This window comes from Echinops telfairi, unplaced genomic scaffold (assembly GCF_000313985.2).
Source record: "Echinops telfairi isolate 266 unplaced genomic scaffold, ASM31398v2 ScPeMD7_2291;HRSCAF=2852, whole genome shotgun sequence".
In the NCBI taxonomy this organism is placed as follows: Eukaryota; Metazoa; Chordata; class Mammalia; order Afrosoricida; family Tenrecidae; genus Echinops; species Echinops telfairi.
This window is the reverse complement of record NW_022106189.1, coordinates 29,650,821-29,659,689: the sequence shown is the minus strand read 5'-3', so window position 1 is coordinate 29,659,689 and position 8,869 is coordinate 29,650,821.

The window sequence follows — 8,869 nt, the reverse complement described above, 5'->3', positions numbered from 1 at the left end:
CCCCCCTCGACACCAGAATTCCTTTAACAACATGCTTCCAGCAAACCCAGGTAGGCCGAGGTGTCCTACAGAAAAGCCTTGGGTTAGACCTACAGGGGTCTGCTGGTGTTCACAGAAGGGAGGGCAGAGCAGGGGCAGCTGGCCATGGAGAGGCTGACTTGGCCGGTGTGCTACAGAGAAGCCAGCTTGTTGACACACTCACTCCATTGACTCCTTGCCCTAAGCAGACAGTGCCTCAGGATCTACTCTGGGAGGTGTATTTACGTATGTATGGACTGAGGAGAGCTGTCCCCGTGGGTTTCCAAGGCGGTAAATCTTTACAGGAGTAGAAAGCCTGTCTTTCTCCCTCATAGAGGCCAGTGGGTTCAAACTGCTGACCTTGTGGTTAATAGTCCAACGTGCAACCCACTCGCCACCAGTGCTCCCAAACACAAACAGGCCAGGGTTAAATCACAAACACGGAACATTAGGCCATGCTGACACTTGGCCACGTTGGTTCAGACTCTTTAATGAAATATGGTGGGTGGGGTTGAAGTCGCTGCTCCTCCTCTTCCCATGACCCTTCATCTGTGTGGCTTTGATACGTTCCCCCTAGGCAGCTTGACAGTGGCCCCACTTCTTCCTCTCGCTCTGCAGCCACGTTCTTGGCTACGTGACTTTGCAGTTTCTTTTCTGCTGTGTCGTGACTTGCTTTGGCCAAGTAAGCGAGGGGGAAGCAGTCGCCAGTGGGATCATTCTGCCTGTATTTCTATTGAGAAGTCTTGCCATTTTCCCATAAGGACGTATCTGGACTAGCCTCCGGGAAGGGAGAGGCCAGACCAGAGCTGAATGACCTCACTCTTCCCAGCTGTGTGACCAGCCTGGGGTCATCATCCCACAGGCCAGCCGAGACAACCCCCAAACCTGAGTGGTCCTAACCACGATCCGCAGAGCGACCTAGTGGACAAACTCCGGCATTACTTTTTATAATCCCAATTTCTCCTGGTTGTTCTGTTTTGGTTTTCCATTGCTGTTAGCTGGGAAAAGATCCTTACTAACAGAGTCGATCAGGGAGGGGAACTGTAGTACTGAACAGGCATCTGCACGGATTTGTGAGGTTCGTCTGCGGGCCCGGGGGAAAAAATGCCATCAGGAGAGAGACGGCCCAGTGACTCTGCCATAAGGCAGAGCAATGATGAGTCCTACGTAGATGCCGTGGGCACAAATGTCACCGACCCAGGCGCAGCGTACAGTCTGGTACACGCGCAGTTGCCAGGACCAGTCACTATGGGAGATGCTAATGCCGACAAATTGATTCAAAGGCATTTGCTGCTCTTATACTCCTGAGGCTAAGCATCAAAACTTACACAAAAACGCTGCTAGCCTAAGACCAAGGGATCCTCTCCTGGGCCCAAGCCAGGCAAATTGAGAGTGTGTGCCCTCACTGTCGGCTAACCTCACTCAGGGAGGGGCCTGACAGAGTTAATCCGTGTGGGGATCAATCAAAGGCACTCTGGCAAATGGATCGTACTCACACACCTTCGGGTTTGGATGCCTAGCAGTGGGACATGTTATGATAGATACCTTCTCAGGAATTTTTTCCCCCCAAAGTCTAGCTACCCTCCTATTCTGGCTGTACTTCTTCCAAAAAACAGATGTATTGCTTCTGCTTCTTCTTTTTTATTAAAATATCATTTTATTCAGGGCTCTTACAGCTCTTATAACAATCCATACATCAATTGTATCAAGCATATTTGTACAGATGTTGCCATCATTATTTTCTAAACATTTACTTTCTATTGAGCTCTTAGTATCAGCTCCTCTTTCCCCCCCATTCCCCCCCCACTCGTGACCCCATGATAAATTAGAAATTATTATTACTTTCATATCTTACAATGACTGCTATCTCCCTTCACCCACGGTTTATGTTGTTTGTCCCGTGTGTGTGTGTGTGTGTGTGTGTGTGTGTGTGTGTGGTGGTGGTAATGGGTTGATCATTGTAATTGGTTCCCACTTCCTCCCCTCTTCCTCTCCCCACCTTCCCCCTACCCTCCTGGTATCACCATGCCCATTCCTGTTCCTGGATTCCATGTGTTGGACTTTTATGGGTGTCAGCCATGACTGGTGAATCCACAAAGCTTGTCATCAGCCATACTGTCCTGTTTCGCTGTGATGGGCACTCCGGCACATCTGAAAACAGACAATGGCCCCACTTACACCAGCAAATGTTTTATTCATCACATAAAAGGCATCCCTTACAACCCTCACGGACTTCATTGAACGAGGCACATGGCACTCTAAAATCTCAGGTATTACAACAGCAGCGGGGAGACCAAAGGGGATTCAATATATGACACACTTCACTTATCTTTTTTCTCCCTTCCAAAAAGTTCTGAAACAACTAGGGTACAGAAACATATGTCTACCCCCACTGGGAAAGCCCATCTGGAGGAGCTCTGGTGGAGACCTGACAGCTGAATCTGGGAGCCAGGGTTCCTAATCTCCAGGGGCAGAAGCTATGCTTAGATTTTCTCAGATGGCGGAGAAAGCAGATGGATTCCCCTTAGGTGGATGCAACTACTGTGGAGAAAGACAGAAGACAAGCAGAAACCACCCAATCTTAACAAGAATTCTTTCCCCAGGTTGCTAACAGCCTACAGGGAGGGCGGGCTTGTGTTTTCACAGGCAAGAGAGATAAGTGGATTCTCTTCAGCCAGCATGACCCAGAAGGGTAAGGGTTACTGGCTACGTGACACAGGGAATGGGAAGATGGGAAGATGGCCCAGAGACAGCTTTCCCATTGCAGACTTTATCAGAAACATCAAAAAGGTATGAGAATGCACCCTTATCAGAAACATCACAAAGACCTCGCTGCGTGAGAATGCACCTGTTGCCTTTCTGAGACTTGTAATCATTTCTGCCTTGCTGATGTTGACGGAGAGACACTCCAGAACTCCGTCCTAACTGCACATTTTATGCAAAAGTGACTGAACGGCTGTAACAGACTGTTTATCAGCTAGAAGATCAAAAGATGGGCTTTCAACACCAGCGAATGCTAAAAATGGACTGGAACCTTAACTATACGATGGAAACTTACTTAAGTGGGCTTTGATTAGAGAAACATTTGCAGAGATTCAAGGGAACCTTTTCTTTAGATGATAATCAGCTAAAAAAGGGAAAATGTCAATATATTTAAGGATGGGCTAAAGCCATGCCCTAGCTCTGATAGCAACAATTTGTAGGTGGTTAAGAGGGCTGGGTCCATGTAGCTAGGCCCGAAGCAGTTTGCATAGTTTGGGTTCTAGCCCGTCTTGCAGAGAGTCATCATTTTTGTCCTAGCAGTCACATGCTGCTTCCAGAGAAAGCCAAGGAGTTTGGGGAAAAGTCATGTGACCTTGGTGGCTCTTTTGAATTTTAAGCATAAAACAAAAAGGGGAAATGTGGGGAACTGAGGACCAGGAAGAGAGTGTATGGGGACAAATTCTCAGTCTTAGAGAAAGCTGAAAGGCCAGGATCCTGGGTGGAGGGAGGTCTTCACAGTTGTGAGTTGGAGAAGAGTCCCAGTCCCATTCTGCTCATTAAAATCATCCCCACAACATCCTCCCATCGTAGTGCTACCCTGATGCTCCCTCTTACAAGCACATGGCTGGTCACTATCCGGCAGCTTTAGCTGTAGAAGCACACAAGTTGCCGGGTTTCTCCCCCCTCAGGGGCCATCACTCCTACCCTCCCTCCGCACTGTTAGATTACTCCCCCAAGGAACTCAAGGACCTTTAGGGTTAAGATACTGCTCACCTGTGGGAAACAGAGGATTTCTCCCAACTTGTCTCCCCCAAATATATGCCAGACTTAGCTGCTTGAGAATGACTATACACTTGGAGGTCATCAGAAGTAGATTAGGGGTCATTCTCCTTAAGAGTTATCAGCTGTCTAGAGCAATCAGACACTACTGTTTATCCCACAACAAGTAGGGCCCACTCCCTTCCGATAAGGATAGTAGTTGTCTGTTTCCTTGTAGGAGACACCAGAGAGGTCATACCCGCCCAAGGATGACCAAGGTTAGGGTGCCATCATGCATCTAGGGTCTGCCCATCTTGTCACATGTGTACCCCTAGCCCTTCCCATTCCTATGGGAACACCCCTAGCTCCTCCCCTTCCTGTTACGCTTATGCCTATCATAGATCCCCTTCCTACAATGTGTATGCCTATTGTACTGCCCCTTCCTGTGGCATGTGGTTACCTGTAATCATGTCCCCCTAAAGAGATATAATGCGTGGTTGGCAATAAAGTAGGAGCTCACTCCGGAGCCTGGGAGGCTCTCCCTGTCTCTTGGACCAGGAGAGGCTCCCCGGTTCTCAGTCCCCGAGGCTGCTCCTGCTCTCGTAGCCGGGTTGCCCCTACGAGGACCACCAAGCGGGTCAGAGGTGAGCAGTGCTACCATGTAATGTGTCTGACTGCATCATTGTAATATCTCTTTTATCTCTCATGCTCTCGATGACTTTAATATTATATGTATATATATATCAACCGTACAGTTGTGCTTACTGAACCCGTAGGTAGTAGTAGCGGTGGGGGCTGGCCCCTCGTCCCCCACAATTAATTTAATACTACACCCACCTTGTTACGTAGGTAGGTAGGTAGGTAGGTAGGTAGGTAGGTAGGTAGGTTGGTGTGGTTGGGGGCTTGCATGCCCCGAGACTATATAAGTGGGTGAAAGAATATATTCTCTTTCTCTCTCACTAGGACCTGGCATCATGGAGGAGGTGAGCACCCCAAAACTTTTGTCTGCCCCTTAATTTTTCCCTTCAATTACACAACCATCCCTTAGGACTCATCCAGAATGTGGCTGATTCCCACTGAGCTGTGAATGTGTTACTGGTTTGGAGCCTGGTGATGTCATGAGCTATGCGTTAGGCTGCTAACCTCAAGGCCAGCAGTTCGAAATCACCAGCCACTCCATGGAAGAAAGATGAGGCTTTTCTACTCCCTTGAAGAGCTGTAGTCTGGGAAACCCACAGGGACTATTCTACCCTGTGCTATAGGGTGGTGTGATAGGTAGGTTCATTGTGCCGACCTGGCCAATAGGCACATATGGGATTAATTGAAGGGCAGAGAGATAAATGGCTTGGCGAGCCTTGCCTTTGTCTCTTGCTCTTTGATGATCAGACCACTTTGTGGCTGCCTTAGCTTGTTCTCTGCCTCAATTTGCAAGCTACCCTACCTGTGGGACACCTAACCCGTGGACTGTGTCACTGTAGTTTGAGGTTCCTTCAAGAACTGCTTTGCCACGCTACTGGGGTATATATTGATTGAGCTGGGGACTATTGGGCCCTGTCATCTGGCTGACTATTGGTGACCTGCCTTGCTGTTTGCTGCCTATACCCGGATAGCCTGAATTGCTCTACAGAGGACGGTGGCCCTCAAGACTTGAAGGACTGCCAGTGTATTAGCTGTCTCACGGAAGTGAGTGGCACTGAGCCATTTGTACTGCTTTATAGATTAATCGTTCATTTCTTGATATATATAAATAAAATTAGTGTTTTGTTTCTCTAGAGAACCCTAACATAGGTCGTATTGACTGGATGGCACAGAGAGAGAGAGAGAGGAGAGAGAAAGAAATGGTTTTAAAGGCTCTCTTGTTTCCTGATGGAGGCATTTAAAGTTAGCCGTTGCTTGTGTGAGAACTACTCTGAGCACACTTCCAAAGTATCCATTTTTAAGTCATTTTACAATTTTAGTTTTAATAGCTTCTTTCTCAATTCTCATGTACGTGCTGGTGGCTGCTGAGAATATGCATAGCAGTCTGACAGCTGTGTTGCACTCGCTCACTCACTACTCACTCACTCACTCACTCACTCACTCACTCACTCACTACTCACTCTCACTCACTCAACTCACCACTCACTCACTACTCACTCACTCACTCACTCACTCACTACTCACTCTCACTCACTCAACTCACTACTCACTCACTACTCACTCACTGTCATCCAATCTATTCTGAGTCACCTTGACCCTCTAGGACAGACTAGAGCCACCCTGGTGGGATTCTGAGACCGTAAACCTTTTTGGGAGGAGACGCCTTGTCTTTCTCCTAGAGAGCACCTGGTGGTTTAGAAACGTTGACTTTGTGTCTAACTGTCCAATACATGACTCGTTTATGCCACCAGGGCATTTAACCTTCATTGATTTGTTTTTCAAATGTGGAGTAGCTACCAGCTGCTCTGATAACAAATAAACGAAACCAGCAGAATTGCTTCTCTGTGGACACTCAGCGCCGTGGATAAGGCTCTCCCTTCTCTGAATTGTGCCTCCCCACGCAACACGGGCTCACGCCCCCTTTACAATGTCTATCTAATCTGTCAGACTGTCTTGTCGATGGGATCCGACAGAATCGTTTCTGGAGAGTACACTGCGGGCCACAGGCAGGAAGATTTTTAGTTTAAGTCTTAAAAGATAATCTCGGGGGCAATAGTCCCAGGGGTTCATCCATTTCCCACAGCTACAGGAAGCCGGAGTCCACGGCCATTCGTCTGTTCAGCATTTCCTCCCTGTTAGTCAGAGTCCTTCCTCGGAATCTTTGATCAAAATGCTCAACAATGATAGCCAGGCACCATCCAATTCTTGGGGTCCCTGGCACGGGGGGCAGTTCTTTGTGAAGGCAGGTAGACAGACTTGCCATATTCCCCTTCTGTTCTGGATTCTCCCTCTTCCTCTGGTGGCTCCCAGGAACAGAGACATGACTGCTTGCTGACTTGTAGGGTCCCCGGCCCCAGGCACTGGACTGTACGCCAGAACTGAAGCACGAGACACTCTCTCAGGCCTCTTAGCTGGGCTGTCCCAGGAAACCATGACCCCGGACACCAAACCAAGGAACTAAATCCCATAAGGTGGCACACTTTCCTTTTTAATCCAGAAATTAGCTAAATGCTATTTTACATTTTTTAAAATTAGACTCACTTCTGCAGGGGCTCTACTTTAAAAAAAAATCATTTTAGGGGCTCTACTTTGGTGCGTCATTTAGAATTTTGAGATTTTAATCAAAGACTAGGTCTGTGTGCTCTGCTCTTTGGAATTGAGCGAGAGGCTTTTTTCTTGAGGCCCTAAGAGATGATCTTTTTTTTTTGCTGAATGTCCCATGTATGTTTTAAAAGGCTGACTAGTCTTCCAAAGTTCACTGATCTAAATATCTATTATATACCTTGTTGGATAATCAAGCCCTACAGGATCAGTGGTGTGAGTGGCGATACTGGGAGGGTAGAGGGAGAGTGGGTTGGAAAGAGGGAACCGATTACAAGGAACTATATGTGACCTCCTCCCTGGGGGACGGGCAACCGAAAAGTGGGTGAAGGGAGACATCAGAGGGGGCAAGATATGACAAAATAACAATTTATAAACTATCAAGGGCTCATGAGGGAGGGGGGAGAGGGGAGGGAGGGGAAAAAATGAGGACATAATGCCGGGGGCTTAAGTGGAGAGGAAATGTTTTGAGAATGATGAGGGCAATGAATGTACAAATGCGCTTTACACAATTGATGTATGTATGGATTGTGATAAGAGTTGTATGAGCCCCTAATAAAATGATTTTTTAAAAATCACAGTCTTGAGGGGGGCGGAGGAGCAGGGAGAGATAGGGAAAAATCAGGAGCTGATATCTAGGGGTCAAGTAGAAAACAAATGTTTTGAGAATGATGATGGCAACATATGTACAAATGTACTTGACACAATGGATTATGTATGGATGGTGATAAGAGTTGTACGAGCCCCCAATAAAATGATTTAAAAAGAAAAAAAAAGAGGAGGAAAAGTAAAATTAAAATGGACTTACATAGTTTCGAACCAACCAAACCAAACCCCAAAAAAGGAAGTCAAAAAGAATGTCAAATATGCTCACTGGCTTCCAACTCTCTGGAGGCCCTGAGATCATCATTAAACTTCGAACAGAGACTATCCCCAGGAGGCTTCTGAAAACCAGGCAATGTTGTTATCCGGTGCCGTCAAGCTGGTTCTGAACCCAATGGACAACAGACTGGAACGCTGCCCCATCCTGCACTGTGTTTGAGCTCATTATTGTGGCCACTGTATCTGTCCATCTCCATGGAGGGCTTTCATTTGTTTTTCTTTTCATTTATCTCCTCCTCCAGGGACTCGTGCCTCCATGACACATCCAGAATACTTGAGGGGATGTGCTAGTTACATGATCTGGTGTCAACTTGAGACTATTAAGAGTGGAGGGGTGGGGTCTAGCCTGTCAATCAGGTCACAGCCAATGAGGCCTCTGTGTGGGCTTGACCTCCTCCTGAGGATTCTGGGAACTCCTGTTTTCCTCCTTGGAGGCAGGATACATAATCTTTGCTACACATTCCTGTTGACAAACCACATGGAGTTATGCTGATGGAGTCAGAGTCCTGGAGCTGGAGGAGCCACATGGAGACCCACGCTAGTGCTGAGATGCTTCCACTGCCACTGGATCCACAAGACTTTCCACCCACTGGCCTGTGATCTTCCTGCACACGGCGTCATTGCATGTGTTGCGTGAGTCTGAAGAGGACTTTATAGATTGGTATCAGACATATGGGCTAATATCGGACTTATGGATCTGGACAGGGTTGGGATGTTTTCTCAATATTTAATTGCTCTCTTATATAAAGCTCTTTCTGATACACACCCGAGAGTCTCTGGATTAGTCTCCGGACTAACACAGGTGAAGTCTTGCCACCCTCGTATGTAAGGAACACCCTGACTGCTGCTTCTCAGGCAGATTGGCTTCTTCTTCCAACAGCCCATGTGGCACTTGATATTATTTCTCAAGGGCATGAACAATGGCTTTATTTGGCTCCTAAAACCTGCCTTGAGGGCCATGTTCTTTGAAGACCAATATGGGATCCAA